This window comes from Rhodnius prolixus, unplaced genomic scaffold, assembly GCF_049639745.1.
Source record: "Rhodnius prolixus isolate KJV_2025 unplaced genomic scaffold, Rpr scaffold_2, whole genome shotgun sequence".
Taxonomy (NCBI): Eukaryota; Metazoa; Arthropoda; class Insecta; order Hemiptera; family Reduviidae; genus Rhodnius; species Rhodnius prolixus.
In genome coordinates, this window is record NW_027411592.1 from 22,585,168 (window position 1) to 22,601,154 (window position 15,987).

Here is a 15,987-nt window from a genome sequence, read left to right on the forward strand (position 1 = left end):
TTGCAGCCACACGTACAGTGTTAGGCTGTAATTAATTATTCATATTTGTATTTAACGGCAAACAAAAAACGAAAGAGATATCATTTAAGTAAATAACTTAACAGTTCATCCAGGAAATGTTAAAATATTTATGTAAATTTTATGTAAATATTAGCAACTATGGTAGATTGGTGCAAGAATAAAAAAAATGTTCATTTAAACGCTAACATTAATAACCTAAATCTATGGTTTTTCAAATTTATCAAATCTCTATAAATCCTAAATAGAGGGGATTTGAAACAAATCAATTGTTTTCGAAATAGAACACTTACTTCAAAAAAAGAAGGAATTTCAGCGATGTCTACAACTTGACAATGAATGTGTTTTAGTAATTCTTTGAAACAAAACAAATTAGAAATCCCACCTTATGCACTCAAGTTTGTTATCATTGCAAAGTTATTGTTAAGAAGCTACTGATAAGATGTCAAAAATGAGTGATGGTAATTTCCAATCGTTCTAATTTTACTTGTCATACTTTAAAGTGATGGACTTTGGACCCAAGGAATAGAGTGCAATAGAATAGAACGTCTATCAGCTGAAATCTAGCGTCCACCCATTTGCCTTCTTTTTTTTAAAGGAACCATATTGTTGTTAAGCTTTTTTGGGACTTGGTCAGCATCATACTTCATGGCTGACACTAGAGGACAGATCCAACTGTTTGAGTTCTCAAACAATCATGGTATTTTAGTTGAATTATCAAACTGCTTGCAAGTGAAATGGTGGTGCTACAAATACTTGAATGATGGCTTACGCGGAAGATTCTAGGCTACGCCTGCTCCAGATCAAGGAGTTGGTCGCCCCCGAACGATACCGATCGGCTTGCCGTTGCACAATTCTAGCCTATAGTGTAAAACTTACATTAGAAGACCATCTTAATCTTCAAGAACGTTACCACCATTTTAGTCAGCGTTTTCACATAGTTCTTACCAATGCTTTGGTGTCGACGCATGTGCTTTTTACTAAATGACTGGACCATTGTAAACATTCAATCAAGCTCGAACTTTTAAAAACCTTGCAGCAGGAATGTTTGTAGAACGACCAAATGTAATTCGTAAGCTTCATAACTCTGCATCGAATAACCAGTTACATAATGATTCTAGAGTTCTTATGATAGCCATGAAATTTCCAAAGAAGTGAAACAAAACTAAACTGAAAGCATTATTAATTTTCACAATTAAATCACAACTTTTCCCATGAAAATGTTTATTAGAATATTTTCACGTAACTTGCATCAAAGAAATCTGTCTTCTATAACGAATTGAATTTTCATTTGACAAAGATGTAGAAAGTGAATCCCCTCCGCCCCAAGAAGCCTGAGTGAGAATACACGTGCATCCTTGTACGCGTTTTTCCGAATTAACTTTTTCTTTAACTTCTTGCTTAACTTATTTTCCCTATAATATGTAACGTTATACTTAATACAACAGATTACCAAACACTCATACAGTTCGACCAAATACAGAAATACTTCTTTAAAAAATTACCCAAGCTAATTCTCAAAACTCAACCTTAAGTTTTTCCAGTTTATCAAGAACCAAAGAATTAGCCGAAATATGAGGAAGCTGCGGAGAAAGTTTTGCGCGATAAGGACTTTGAAGATTTGTTATATATAGTGCTGCACGAGAAACGAGACAAATCTCGGTCTCGGTCTCGGTACCGAGACCGAGACCGAGACGAGACTTGAGCAACCGAGACCGAGATCGAGACATGATATATATCTCGTCGAGAAATCTCGGTCTCGTCTCGGTTTTTCAAATATTAATTTTTAGCTACAAAATTATAAAATTGTGTTCTTCATTAACAAATAATCATTACGGGTATTGAATTAATTATTAAAAGTTAAGATTTTATTATATATGTTCAATATTACTACATCTATTTGACTTCGAATTACATAAGTAAAGTAAGCAAAGTAAAGTAATCGCCTATTTTTTCAGGCGGGGCTTTACGTCCAACTACCAATTAGGTGTCGCGGACGGAGGCGACTAGCAGACATACTTTACTGTAAATTTCTTCTACTAACCATTAAATAAAATCCAAGGCCTAAGACTGGGAATCGAACCCAGTAACACAATACTCATTAGCTTCGCAGGTCTCGCACTATTTTCGTTTTTAAGATACTCTTTGCCCAAGCATTGATACATAAAAGAGCTTTTACTGAGTCAGAAGTTAGAGAAGATCTTCTATTGGTCATTATCAACGCAGCTTGCGAAAATAATCTTTCCGATGGCACTGAAGTTGCACAGATACTAAAAATATCTTTTGCCATTCTAGACAAATTTTTGAAGGAATTCTCAAGTGTTTTCCACCATTCTAAAATGTCAACGCCTACTGGTGTTTGGTCTAATTTGGTGTAATTAATTATTTCTGTCTTCCATGCTTCGGTGATATTTGCTGATTTTTGAGCAAATGGTGCAAAAATATTGATGCAGTCGTCGTCGTCGTCAAAAAGTAAATCATCAGATTCTTTATCTTCACCAACAGCCATAACTAATAGAGCGGGAAGTTTGTTGGGTGGTGTATTTTTTATTTCACGAATCAACTTGTTATAGCAGGCAGATATGTTATTTGGGTCTTTCATTTGGCGCGTTTTTAACATCTTTTTGAAATTATATAAAGATACAATAGGCAAAAAAAGTAATTGCACACCCTGTTATTTCAAGGTTTCATATAAAAAAAAATTCGCTTTTTTACCCAAATTACGTTTATTTAACTTCTTAAATCAAGCTCTATAAGATGATAAATATAAATATGCAAAAGAGTCAAATAAATTAAGTATAAAGAACATAATGTTATTTTATACTGCAAAAAAAGTATTTGCACAGCTGTAATTTGGGATCTCTTGACATGTAAATAAAACAAATGCCCTAACAAAAGAGGATTAACGTCACCTTTGGTACTGTCTATACTCCCTTTATTAGATTCATTAGTTTTAATTGTGTTTTCAACTAGTGCATTGAGATGGCTCCAAAATCTAGAAAAATTCCTGTGAGTGTGAGACAGGAAGTGCTTATATTACATCGTGCTGGAAACAGTAATAGAGAAATCGGAAATGAAGTAAATTTATCGTTTTTAACAGTGAGGTATATCATTGAAAGAGGAACAACAGAAAATAAACAGCGAACAGGTCGACCAAGAGCCTTAAATGAACGGGATAGGAGGAAGGTCGTCAAAGACGCGCTGAGGAAACCAACTCACAGCGCTCAAAAACTTGCGCATGACGTGGCGTCTTGTTCAGGAAAGACGGTTACACCTCAAACAATAAGAAACGTCCTTCACAATAAAGGCATACGAGGCAGGCGACCCTTAAAAAAGCCATTTATTAGTGAGGTTAATAGGAAAAAACGTCTTGAGTGCGCCAAAGAATTTGTTAAAAAACCTGTTGAATTTCGGGAAAAATTCATTTTTTTCTGATGGAAGCAAGATTGAGGTTTTTAAACCACAAAATATAATAACAATCTGGATAAGAAATAAAACTGGTTTGAATACAAAAAATATATTAAAAACTGTTAAGCATGGAGGAGGAAATATCTTGGTTTGGGGCAGTATGGCTTATTCTGGGGTGGGTAATTTAGAAGTTATTGAGGGCATAATAACAGCTCGGTCTTATTTGGAGGTGTTGCGAGGCAACTTGAAGGCAAGAGCTGTAAAATTAGGTTTGGAGAACGATTTTCATTTCCAGCAGGATAACCATCCAGAACATACGGCCAACATTACAAAAAAATGGCTTCTTTATAATGCCCCAAGAAGATTACTGACCCCACCTCAATCACCAGACCTCAACCCAATTGAAAATCTGTGGCATATTCTGGACAGGAAAGTCCGCCAGACCTCTATTACAAGTAAGGAGCACTTAAGACAAGTGTCAGTTAATTCCTGGAACAATTTATCAGATGAGGTGACAAGAAATTTAGTTGAATCAATGCCAAGGCAGTTACAAGCCGTAATTGAAGCTAAAGGGATGCACACTAAATATTAAGGACAATGCTATGTTTGGTTATGGGTCAACCAAACTATTTTTTGAAATGTTTAACTAGGTGTGCAAATACTTTTTTTGAAGTATAAAATAACATTATGTTCTTTATACTTAATTTATTTGACTCTTTTGCATATTTATATTTATCATCTTATAGTGCTTGATTTAAGAAGTTAAATAAACGTAATTTGGGTAAAAAAGCGAATTTTTTTTTATATGAAACCTTAAAATAACAGGGTGTGCAAATACTTTTTTTGCCTATTGTATATAACAGTAATAGTAACATATGTGATGCATTGAAGTGTAAGTAGTTGTCTTCTTTTACACACATTTTCATTACCAATGTATAAATTAAAATAATTATTAAAAAATAACATTTTTTGAAAAGATTATTAATAGCAAACCGCTTTTAATACTTAAACAAAAATTCAAAAAACCGAGACCGAGATATCTCGGCGAGACCGAGACCGAGATTTGAGCGACCGAGACCGAGATCGAGACTGCATAAAATCTCGCCTCGTCTCGGTCTCGTGCGGCACTAGTTATATAAAAGTGGCAGAGTGCAATTAAACTAAATTTATCAATAAATTTATAACATCAAATGATTTGGTTTGTATGAAAATGTCAAAATCAAATCTTACTATAAGCAATAAATTCCCAAAATGGTGATTGCAAATTTTTAAAACACTATTGATTTAAAGTTTAAACCTCTTTCTCTAAATTTAGATACAGTAATGAGATATTTATTTAACGATTGCCTAAAAAAATCAACTATTTGGCAATGAATCTAGAATTAAAAATATGAATCTAGCGCCAGAAGACTATAGTGAAATCCAAACCAACAAATATTGAACCTTCTAAAGAAAAATTTACTTAGTCATTAAAATTCTTTTTTCATATTAAAATTATCTAAAATGAATTAATTAAATATATTAATTAGAAAGTGTAGTAAACATTTTACTTTCTGTCTAGCGAAATACATTTAAAATCCAATAAATTTTTTATCACCTCGGTTGGAAAATAACAAACCATATTTGTTTGGTTATGTAACTGAATTACGAACAAACAACTGAGAAATTCAAATGAACATGATAATGCTATTTTTATCAAAATCGTAATTACACTTTAATTTTTTACTTTTTTTACAAAATTAAAATTAATGCTGTAGTCTAGTGCAAATCAGTCCTTAACTATTGCTTCCTGTTCAAAACTTCTTCCGGTAATTTTAACGTAAAATTAGTGCTAATCCGCGGTACATCGGTAAAATTCAAGCTGGAAGTATCATTAAAAAAAAACCTGGTTTAATTGATATGATGCACTGAAACTTAAATTAATATTTTGCGACTTAGAATTAGATTTAGAGGTAGAGAAAATCGCGCAAAAATATGAAATTCCAAAATTTTCTAAAAAGAGGTAAAAGATTTTGAATCGAAAGCTTCGTTCAGGTGATGCTGAATTTCTCAGCATTTTGCTTTATTTTCACCCTGTAAGCTATTTTATTCTTAAAAGATAAAACTTATTTGTGCATAAACAATCTTAGTAAGCATTCCTTAAATTCTTAGACGTTAAATGAGAGAAAAGTCAGTGTCAAGAATATTGAGCAGGTCGTACATTTATTTTTATAAGACGCGAAATAACTATATCCATATTCAGATATATGAAAATGATGCGGGTACTGTTTTTTTTGATTATGAAGCGAGGATTTGAAACAGGGGGATCATCAATTCGAATCCCGTGTGTAGCTCCTTTTTTTATTTGTTAGAAAATATGCTAATAATAAATGTTAGTAGTAAAATTTCTGGCAAAATGGCACATTCTTTAATTGGTAGTTGGACATCTAGACCCTGCCAAAAAAAATAGTCGATTACTTATTATATACACCATTGGCTTGCGTACGATTAGACAGCGCCCGCGATAGACGCCAAATGTGCAAATAGTATCACTTTATAATAACATCTTTTTTATACTAACTCAACATTTCATATCAATTTATCATCTCTTTTCGCTAGACCACAAGACTGAACGTTTCGCAAGATTGTATAATACAACTATCTCTAACGGCACACAAGCGTTTTTTGAGGGAACGTTCCGAACGTAGTTAAGCGGTCCGAAAAACAATCACCGAAATAACGAAAAGAAAAGGGTTAACTAAACGGATTAATAAGTCAACGGATGGCATACGGTCGCCGGTTAGAACTAAGTGAGGAGTCCACTAAATCATTGGCACCCTACAACTGCCCCGGGACGAACTAGAAGTCTTAGCGCTAAAAGAGCCACCATTCCCAGGACTATTCTCAAAGAAGGTTAATCGCTTAGGATGGCCTTCATGGCTACTAAGATGTTATGATCACCAGAACGTCATTGGGCAACCAGGCAGAGTTTATACGTCTAACTACCAATTAGGGTCGTCCACGGGGCGGAAGCACATTACTATTAATATTTTTTCTAACAAATAAAAAGTAGCTACACGCAGGATTCGAACCGTGGAGCATGAATATATATTGAAAATAAATATCATGTGTTAATCCCAAAAAATAAAAAATATAGACAAGTGTAAGCAGCAGTCGAATTAGAGTACTTTAATTCACAGCTCAGTACAGTTGCTGGGATTGGTAGTTCGTAGGCCTCTATTCGTCCTTAAGAATAGCCCGTTAAGTCCTGTGTGTTACTAATGTGATATAAATAGCTAATATTTTACAAGAATACATCGGATTACCTAGTATGACGCCATTTACTTGGTTTACAAAGTGAAATCACAAGCTAAGAACAGAATGCCCAGGTTGCTAACAACTAGGATGCTAATCTTTGATTGGGAAAGCAATCTAAAATGCTCAAAAATATCTAAAATAATTTTATTCTTAGATTTCCGTTAGTGAGATATAAGAAGGATTATCTAAAATATTTGTTAATCGACGTCGAATTATAAATTTTATTAATCTTTCTAAAACAGCTAAAGAAAATAATAACTATTTAGTTAAAACCAAATCAAAATAACTACTTTTGGAAAAATATAAATTTATGGTTATCGATAACAACTCGATTGAGAAAGTTATTTATTGAACAGCCGTTAGAATAACATTCGATACTCGTTTACAAGAGAGATAGAAACAGAGGGGTATGTAAGCCCAGAAACACGCAATGGTCGTATATATTTTACCTGTGTTAAAATCTCCTACACAGTAAATTAGATTCTCGTACATTGCTCCTTGTCAGCACATTATCTATTTCTATCTTATAAATAACTATCTCAAGATGTGATCATCACCTTGTGAATTTACTCATTTTTAAATTCTCATGATGACGGAAGAATAATTTTTAACAGACTCTGTATAATATTTGGATTTAGTCCAGCCATTTAATTAGATTCAGATGGAACGCCTCCACAGTCTTATCAGCATCCACTTATTTAAATGGTTGGAACATCTCAATATTATAAATCTATTTTCAAAGCATTTCTACTACTTAGGCGCCTCCGTCCATGACACCATATTAGATAGACGTAAATCCTTCCTGAAAAAATTGGCGTTATTTTACTTTTATTTCTGGAAAACGTTCCAATTTTCTGAATACACATTTAGTTTACTTAACATTTCGCGAATATAAAAGTATTAGTTAGAAGTGTAGCAAAATGCAACAGAGAAATTTAATACAAAAAAGCTAGCATTAGGGCCGGAAAAATGGGAAATTAAATATGTTTATTTGACAAGTGACTCTAGAAAACAAAGACCAAAGATATAAACAAAAAAATAAATTTTACACATTAATAATAATTATTATTAAAATAATAACAACAAAAGAAATATTTTATTATTTTTGATTTACGTATTTCTGAAATTAGAAGATATTTCTTTCCATCAAGCGTACCTATATTATTGATTAATTATTCATAATCAACTCATCTGCCAAGAATTTCCTGTATTGTAGCTAGAATTAGAGTTAGAATATTAGATGGGATGGGACCTACGCCCCACGGCACCGCAGCCACAAGAGACTTATTGTGCCCTCCCCTATGCATCTAGTAGATCAAACCTCCTTTACTAAGGAGGTTGAGGACTTTCCCTACTAGTTCTTTTTCCCTACTAGGTCTCAGCGTTCCAAAGGTTTCATAGCTCAATCTCTCGATAGGAACGCAATCGAACAACAGGTGAGAGGCCGTTTCCTCCTCCTCCTGACATAATCTGCACAACAGTTCCGAGCTGATAAGCCCCACTTTGCGCAGATGCTTTCTGAACCTACCGAGCCTCGTGAATAGGGCTATAATCAGAGAAATCTGATTTCTACCCGAGCACAGGGTGTCTTTGGTTCTTTGCTTACACAGTCAAGGGCATCATAGTCTTGCGGTGTTTAACCCCAGGACACATCACCCAGTTCTTTTCGTGCTCCCTCCAGATCCAATCTCTGAGAGCCGCACGAACCGAACCCCTGGTGATCCCCAGGACAGGCTCCAGGCCGATGAAAGGAGTGTTAGCACCATTCCTGGCCAGATGATCAGCCCTCTCATTCCCTTCAATCCCCCACATGACCCCGCACCCATTCCAGCCGAACTTTGCTGTACCGAGCCAGTAGTACTAGGGCCTTTCTGCATTCCTAGACCAGGGAAGAGGTCATTCTGAAGGATACAAGAGCCTTCAGTGCAGCCTGGCTGTCCGAAAAGATGCAAATCTCCTTATTGCTAGGTTCCATCCGCAGGTTTTCCTCAGCACATGTTTTAATAGCAAAGACCTCGGCCTGGAAGACTGTGGCGTATCTACCAAGAGATCTCTCAATGAGTACCTCGGGTTAAACCCCATACACTCCAGACCGCAGTTCCACAGTCCATCTTGGAGCCATCGGTAAACCAAATGCCTCCACATTCCGATACTGTTCCGTCCAGTTCGCCCTCCATTCAGTTCTTGGTTTAATAAACACTTGAAATGGAGTCTCAAAACTGTATTTCGGACAGATGCTGTCCCCTACCAAGTCAATAACCGGTCCAGGGTCGACCTTCTCCGTAATGCTCATATGGCCAATGAAGGAGCTGATACGCCTCCATTGCCCATTGCATTGTACGCACTTGCCCTTGCCTCCGCCTGAATAACATACTGAAGCGGAGACAACCCCAACAGTACCTCTAGCGCAACAGTCAAGGCACTTCTAAGGGCCCCCGTAATCATCAGGCAGGCCAGTCTCTGCACCCTTGCTATTTGTATTGTAGCTAAGCAGACTGTGCCTTTTTTTAAATAAGCTAGAGCTACCTAGCAATCTTATTCTAAATACTTTCAACACAAAGCATAAACGGAGAGTGTCTTCAATTTAGAATACAAAGAGATCAAACAAAACTTCTATCCTTCCTCTAAGGTATGTAATTCAGACCTGTAACGCGTAATCAAGTTTGTCTGTAGTAAGCAAGATTGAGAGGCGCTGGGCTGTACATATAGCTCTATTCAATTAGTTTTTATATTTATTGAATGAACAAAATGGTTAGTTTATTGCAATTTTTATAAGAGAAGGACTGAGGGGTAATATTATTTAGTATTTTCACTAATTAAATTAGTGATTCATTAATATTTATTCAATAGTATTCTTGTTTTAATATTGATTTTTTTATTAAGATAATTGTATTTGATATTAAAAAAGTAATAATTTATCCAATTAAATGGTGAATACAAAATTGAACTCCATTAATAAAAGCTATTATTAATAAAAGCTATTAAGAAAAGCAATAATTAGTTTATTTAAGTGATGATCGTAACTAAAAAAAGCATCATTTATGACCAATGTTATTTATTAACATATCAAATTACAGCGAGAAATGCAAGGAAACTGAGGTAGATGTCCTGTGACATGCGATAGCTAGGTAGAGCGTCAGTACAATACCGAGTGGAGTGTATCATTACGACGCGCAGATAGAATTCAACTTACGCTCACCGTGACCTCCGGGCTCCAAGCTAATTACGTTCGCCAGTCATTTATTCCATCATTTTTAACGCGCTGTTTCTTAATGAGTCGTTAAACAGCCAAACCAGAAGGGTCCCCACCAGTATAACTTTAGTGGGGAGACACATTTCAGTCGAAATAACAATCTCTTCTAACAGATGCTAATTACTTTTCCCTTCACTTGTATTTATTTTCTAATTCAGCAGACACTGCACTGTCATTTCATTAATGTACAGAATTGAATAAGTAGAATCTAAAATTAATTAAAATAAGCGGTAATTTCTAGCTAGTAAACCCTTGTATTGCAGTAATTTTCAATCAGACATTAAAATTTCTTTGGAAAAAGAAATTATCTTAGTGAGTTTGAACGGGTTTTATGACCTATGTTTCCAGTCAAGTAAATATAGCGGGTGGTGGTGGTCTAGTGGTTATGAGCTTGGCTTTGTAACTGAGTCATCCCCCGTTCGAAAAGATAATAGTAAAGTATGTGTTTCCGCTCCCGTCCACGATACCTAATTGGCAGTTCTAAGTTAAGATGTGCCTGAAAAAAATATAGCCGATTATGTACTTTTACTAGTTAAAACCTTTACTTTCAATTAAGGAAATGTTGAAAAAAAATTCCGTAATTTGGTGCTGATTTACTACTGTCCTGTACTCTATTTTTTAATATGGTGCTCAAAATTGTTGTCCGAACTCTTGGTGCAAGCTCGAATTGCACAACATATATCCAAAATCCGAGTGTTTTCGTTAATGCAAAGACATGCTCTTAATTGCACTTTCTAAAGTGGCGTTAGCTGCAATGGGGAAGTTAAACCGAAAAAAAAAATCTGTTGGTCTAGTAGTTATGAGCGTGGCTTTGTAACAGATATCAAGACACGACTTTATATTTAAAATGTTCTGTATTTATTAATGTAAACTCCTAAATTTTCTTTAAACTTCCAACTTTTGACTCATATTTAATTATTACCAACATTATGCAGTTTTTATCAGTACATTATCCTGAATTGTAACCATCCTGCAGAAGGCTACCCACCAAGCCATCCCCCTAAAACTGCGTTAAGACGGATTTTTCTTAAAGAACGATGAAAAAAAAAAGTTACAAATCAGTGTCTACGTAAATTATGTAAGAAGTTTACTTGAAAAGCGTAGAAGCCATTTTCAAGAAAGTAAACAATCCATTGAGGCATTTCCGGAAAAGAGAAATTTCCTTCAAGCTCGATTTTAGCAACTCATATTAGCCTCCCTTAAAAGTACACAAGAATAGGGCTGTACGAAAAAGGCACACTTAGTGCGAACCTGTTTTCCCAAAACAATTAGACAACAAATTTGAGGAAAATCGCGAATCATTTTCGAGAAAATCTCAAAAAGAAAACACACAAGTTGTGGTACTTCCGGTAACCTGACCGGTTGAAAAATAAAAACTGACCTTATACGAGGGTTGTTTAAAAAGTCCGTGCAAAGTCAGAGAGATAGCACTACTGGCGCGTATCGTGGTTATGTTTAGTTAGTAGCATCTCTTGGAAGAACACACACCAAGTTTCAGCCAGATCGGTCCACTTCTTTGTGTTTGGCATTCGTTTGAATCGAGGAAGTCGAGTGATTTTCAAAAAATGACGAAAAAGAATTTCGTGTGTTGATTAAACACTACTTTATGAAAGGCAAAACGCCTCAGGAGACTAAAGAGAAGCTTGATAAACATTATGGTGACTCTGCACCTTCGATTAGAACAGTTTATAAGTGGTTTCAAAATTTTCGGAGTGGCCATATGAGCACAAGTGACGCTGAACGTTCTGGACGCCCTGTTGAGGTTACTACTCCAGAAATCATTGATAAAATCCAGGTGATGGATGACAGAAGAGTGAAGGTGCGTGAGATTGCTAGTGCTGTGGGCATCTCGAATGAACGGGTACATAATATTTTGCATCAACATTTGGACATGACAAAGCTATCCGCAAGATGGGTGCCGCGATTGCTCACGCTTGACCAAAAACGAAATCGTGTGAAGTGTTGCAAGGACGGTTTGCAGCTGTTCCAGGACTTTAAGCGTCATTTCGTCACTGTGGATGAGACATGGATACATCACTACACTCCTGAGACCAAAGAACAATCTAAACAATGGGTTACCAAGGGGGAATCTGCGCCAAAATAGGCGAAGACCGTTCCTTCGGCCGGAAAGATTATGGCGACTGTTTTTTGGGATTCGCAAGGAATAATCCTCATCGACTATCTGAAAAAGGGTAAAACTATTACAGGTGCATATTATTCATCGTAATTGGACCGTTTGAAAACCGAGCTGCAAGAAAAACGCCCACGATTGGCCCACAAAAAAGTCCTTTTCCATCACGACAACGCACCAGCTCACACCTCAGCAGTTGTGGTCGCAAAATTAATGGAAATAGGGTTCCAACTCGTTTCGCATCCCCCCTATTCTCCAGACTTGGCTCCCTCGGACTACTATTTGTTCCCCAATATGAAGAAATGGCTGGCGGGAAAAAGATTTTATTCAAACGAGGAGGTGATTGCAGAAACGAATGGCTATTTTTCAGACTTGCACAAATCCTATTATTCGGAAGGGATCAACAAACTAGAGCAGCGTTGGACGAAGTGTATAAGCCTAAAAGGAGACTATGTTGAAAAATAAAAAAGGTTTACCCCAAAAAATTAAGTAGTTTTTATTTTTGCACGGACTTTTCAAACGACCCTCGTAAACTCCAAAAATAAATTGAGCAAGGTGGTTTAATAATATTAACACTTGAAATTAATACAGTAATTATATCCATCTAAAATCACGCATTTTTAGTGGGTAGACCCTGGGTTTTCCAACGTTAACTTTCAAGAAATTCCAAACAAAATAATAAATTATTAGATTATTATTATTATAATTATTAATTATTATTAAATTATTAAAAATAATAATTAATAACTGAAATAAATCTGAGTTTAACCTTTAGTCTTTCTTTATATAATTAAAATAAATCGCGTAAACTTTCTTATTTAAGTTGCTAGACAGGAAGAATGGGACACACTTCTAGGCAAGAACTAGATCCTGACAAGGCGGAGGAGGACCTGCTAGCATGACAAATGATCCTTCCACTTTGAACTATTCAAAGTTGAGGAGTGAAACCTTAAAATAAGTAATACCATCCCTCTGCCGCCTCATCCATTGTCACTTTCCTAAACAACCGCAGCAATTAATAGTTTGACATTTTTTTTAAATTCACATTTATCAATCAACCAACTGGGGATGATAAATGTTGCCCTTTTTTTTTTAAAAAAAAAAATATATATATATATAAATCTAAGAATTTCTATATTGTTTACAACAATATATCTGAACGGTTATTTATGAGCGACATTTAGTCTTATATAACTTTGTTTACATAACATTTTCCCTGCTAATATTAAAAAGAAATCTTTTTAAATGTAATAGAATTATTCTTTATGCGGTTTTGTTCAATCTCAAAATGTTAAGTGCATGCTTTGTGGATATATTATTTATACTCACAAACACACAATTTATGCCATTTCATCTAATGCCTAGTAATGTTATAGTAATGAATAAATTGTCTAAAATGCTAGTTACTACGTCTATTATTTGCTCTTAACTTAAACATGAAGCAGGTTATTAAGTAAGCTTTACAAGAAATGCCTCGGTATACGCATTAAATTGGGAGAATAGGGAGCGATGGCAATGTGAAGGAACAATTCTGTGAATGTTGGAGGATGTCGCGGTTCCTCATGTCCAGGTTGTCTCAGGAGCGTTTTGACTGAGTTAGTTCGTCCACAGCAGATAAAGTATAGTTATTTATTTAACAAGTGCGGAAAGTAGTACTTTTCCTCACACGAGGCAGGGTTTGCACACACGAGCGAGCGAAGCGAGGCAAGTGCAAATTGCCGAGTGTGAGGAAAATACTTTACACTCGAGTTAAATATTATATTTTTTCTGCAACCATTAGGGTTATTAACTAAAAAAAAAACTAAACAGGAATCACTAGAATCTATTTTAAATTTCTATAAGGTAACACTATAACCTTTTTAACTGTTATAATTAAAAATATCTAATTATTTATTAAAATATTATTTTTATTTCTATATTCCTTTCAATTTTTATTTTATTTTTTAATATTCGTTTTTTAATTATTTAGTTACGTTAAATAAGCTTATTAAAGTTTTACAGAAAATATTTAATAACAATACTTCTTTTATCAAGGAAGCACAATAAAGTTTTTCCACTCACTAGTGAGGAAAGTGACACTAATGGGAATTTTTCCCCACTTGTGTGGGAAGTTGGGCATTACACAGCTGATTTTAATTGAGTAATGAGAACTTCCCTACATGGTTGCAGAAAAACAGTATTTACATTATGTTAGTTTTGTTATGTACAGGCTAGTTACTCGTAAATATTATTTATTTGTTAGATTTTACAATTGTTCACCATATAAAGTGAAGTAAAGTATCTATTTTAAAGTAAGAAACCTATTTTTTTCAGGCGGGGCTCAATGTCCAACTGCCAATTGTGTATCGTGGGAGGATTTTTCACCAAATATGTAAGATCGATATATAATTTCATAAAATTACATTTTTGCAATATACTTATTTGTAAAGGAGTAAAATTATTCACATTGCATTAACTGCCAAACTAGCTAACGAATAAAATGCCACGCTTGCACATACTGCAACATACTTGCATAGTAATAAGTACACAATCAAATTTTGCAGTGTCCATCAATCGTGTTTGGACTAAGAACCAGAAAAGCGACAGTTTGCTGGTGATAAGAGCACACAGTTTCCACCAAAAGAAACTCCCAAGTGGTACAGTTCACTATTGTACACTGGCACTTACTTCATTTATAAGATCGCGTGGCCACCTGCGCTTCAACCGCCTGGGAGGATTTCCTGGGAGAGTAGTAAGTTGGGATACTAGTGAATCAGGATGTGAGGTGATTGATGTGTGAAATTTAATGTAACGGGATCTTATAGCTTCCCGGAAAGGACCAAGGAAATCTCGGTGCAAGGTAGAGTTTGATAATAGTAAGGAGCATTTGCGATTCGATGGAGTGTTTTTGACTGGAAGGATTGGATTTTGTAGATATTGGAAGCTTTGGCTGAGCCCCAAAGTTCCATTCCATAAGTCCAGGCAGGTTTCAGTATCATGTTGTGTAGATAAGTCGTTTATTGTGTAGAAATGGTTAAAAATAAGAACGGGAACCAATTAAAATTAATCTTTAGCATTACGTCCATCAACAGGATGATAAAATTAAGAAATTACAAAAGATTAAAACGAAGAGCGAATCATTTCCGGCTGGCTAGCATATCTCGCAAGTAAAGGAAATTGGCTCATTTCAAGTGCGAGCAGTTCAACGACCACGTGTACAAGAAAAAAAAAAAAGAAGATCTTTTATTGAAGATGGTAGAGGCCGTGTTATTATTGCCTTCATTTTATTTTGTAATTTAGATTTTCTATATATACGAATCGGTTGGTAGACGTGACTTTCCCATCCATACCTTCCTGCCCCTGATTGGTAGAAGCATTGAAACCTCTTTTGTGACAAGTGAAAGAAAAACTCTACGAAAAGGAAATTAAAAATTAAATAAAATTGATCAGATGACCAGAAATTGAGTATTCAATCAGCTCATTAGTCCAGAAGCTGTTCTTGCTATTAACAAAGGCTTTGGAGAGAACCACAACATATCTTGGAAAGCTGTTCCAGGTATTTGTGTAAAATAAGAACCAAGGAGACCCTTAAACTAGGTAGGAATAAGATTATTCTGATAACTGTTCTCATTCCAGGGCATGGCAGATTCAAAGGGTGGGATTATTTATACCACAGATATTATTATATAGGTGTAGATTATGAAAAGAAGAGAGGGTTACGGCTTCTCATACTCTGTTTGACCGCAAAGCTGTCGCGAGGTTGCGATATGAAATATTTGACACTTTGCAACCAGATGAGATCATATCACCACAAAAACTATTAAGTTAGATCCGGGACGACCTAGTAAGAAGAGAAGGATTTACCAGCTAGATTAGCTAGAGGATGATACAGTTAGCTTCT

General features: G+C 35.3%; 1 protein-coding gene and 1 long non-coding RNA gene across 7 annotated transcripts in view; one reads left to right on the forward strand and one right to left on the reverse strand.

Moving 5' to 3' along the window:
• Shrm (shroom) overlaps positions 1-15,987 on the reverse strand; it is a 689,404-nt gene that overhangs the window by 441,036 nt on the left and 232,381 nt on the right. The window lies entirely within an intron of this gene.
• LOC141449287 (uncharacterized) overlaps positions 1-15,987 on the forward strand; it is a 239,914-nt gene that overhangs the window by 16,597 nt on the left and 207,330 nt on the right. For 2 of the 3 annotated variants that reach the window (XR_012455430.1, XR_012455429.1), the window contains exon 2: positions 14,421-14,478. The exons of the other annotated variant lie outside the window; for it this stretch is intronic. This is a non-coding gene — a long non-coding RNA (uncharacterized lncRNA). The remainder of the gene's footprint in view (positions 1-14,420; positions 14,479-15,987) is intronic. 3 annotated transcript variants of the gene reach the window in all.